Source organism: Pteropus alecto, unplaced genomic scaffold (assembly GCF_000325575.1).
Source record: "Pteropus alecto unplaced genomic scaffold, ASM32557v1 scaffold60, whole genome shotgun sequence".
Taxonomy (NCBI): Eukaryota; Metazoa; Chordata; class Mammalia; order Chiroptera; family Pteropodidae; genus Pteropus; species Pteropus alecto.
This window is the reverse complement of record NW_006430726.1, coordinates 6103747-6105410: the sequence shown is the minus strand read 5'-3', so window position 1 is coordinate 6105410 and position 1664 is coordinate 6103747.

The following is a 1664-nucleotide window of genomic DNA, read 5'->3' as shown; positions in this document are numbered from 1 at the left end:
GGGGGAGGTAAAAGGGGTCAAATATGTGGTGACGGAAAGAAATCTAACTATGGGAGGTGAACACACGGTGTAAATATGTATGTGCCTTACTGTTAAAGTGTACAGATGAAACTTATTGGATTTCGTTAACCGATGTCACCATAAAAAATAAATTAATTTAAAAAAATTTTAAAAATTAAAAAATTAAAAAATTCAACAAAACCAGGGAACATGTTCTCGGAGTATCCTGATAAGCTTTATTGCACTGAAGTAATATTTCCTTCTCTTTTCCTCTCTGTCTCTGTCTCTCTCCATTATGTTAGGAAATAAAACATACGCATATCTCCTATCTAGCAGCGGATGTGCCGAGCACACAGTAGGCCCACAGTGAATGTGCAGCTGCTGACCTGAACCATTAATTACATTAGGCGCACAAGGAACATGGCTATGCGTAAAGATGGAACTCTGACTAGAAGCTGACATACGGTACCAGCTTTAGGCTCCCCAGTGGTCAAAGAACTGCAAATTAAAACAGCCCGGCACTGCCATCTTTCACCGACTCCATTAACTAAAAGTCAAACAAGATCACAGCCTAGTGGCCTGAGGCGACAGGGTGGCCCAGCGGAGCTCCCCAAGCCCCCGGAAGAAGCTGGCCGAAGACCGGCCGGAATGGCTTTGGCGCCGCTGCTGCTTCGATCCCCTTATCGAAAATGCAGTGAAGACCGAGCGCAAGCAACCTGGCGGCCAGACACCGGGAGTGCCCACCCCGTCTCTCCCTCCTAGCAGTAACTGAAAATCTCGGAAGGCGAAAGGCGGTTTTAATTTCCTCTCCCTGCTCATCGGAGATCTGGTTTCCCAGGCAGCGAGGTGCTGGGTGAAGCCGGAAAAGCCATCCATCAATTTTGCGGCTGCCACAGCACGGCGACTTTGAATCGCACAGTAAAACGAGATTCATGGGCTTGACGCCGGCGGGCCTGACATCTCCGCCGTGAGGGCGTATCTGCCGGGCTCGGTACCCCTCTCCTGTTTCGCTGCCGTTCCGTGAGCACGAGCCAGGTCCCTCTGCCCCCTTGGACTCCTGAATCCGAGCATCCTGGCGGGCAGCGTGGGTTGTGGGCTCTGAAGCCTCGCTCGGCTTTGTTCTCATCCCTGACGACTGACAGGGATTTGGGGAGCACGAGGCTCTCTTGGCCGCAGGGGCGGGCGCAGGCCTTGACTGTTTAATGGTTTTTATGATCGTTCCATCCAGCGCAGTGCACCTGCTGCGCATCCGGCACTGTGTGGCCCTTGGGGGAAGGGAGAGGGGACATAAAAAGAATTAGGAGGTGTCTACGCTGAAGGACACCAAGGCTGTCGGCGTGGTCAAGCTCAGGCACGTGGCTCTAAACAAGTGCCAGGGAGGACGAGTGAGTCAGCGGCTGGGACGGGCTTCTTGCGGAGGGCGGGACTTGAACTGGAGTTTAGAGGAAGGGGGTGCATTTCTACAGAGCAGCACACAGCATGGGGAGACGCCCGGCCGCGGGGGGCAGGAGGCGGGCTTGGAAGGGCCTCTCTGGCTTCTCGTCTACGGCCTCCCTGCCCACGGACCCAGCGCAGAGCAGCCAGGGGCCGTCCACGTCCCGTCCCTGCTCTCCAAAGGAAGCGGCTGCCCTTGCTCTGTGCCTCCTCCAGCCCCCGCCGTGTTC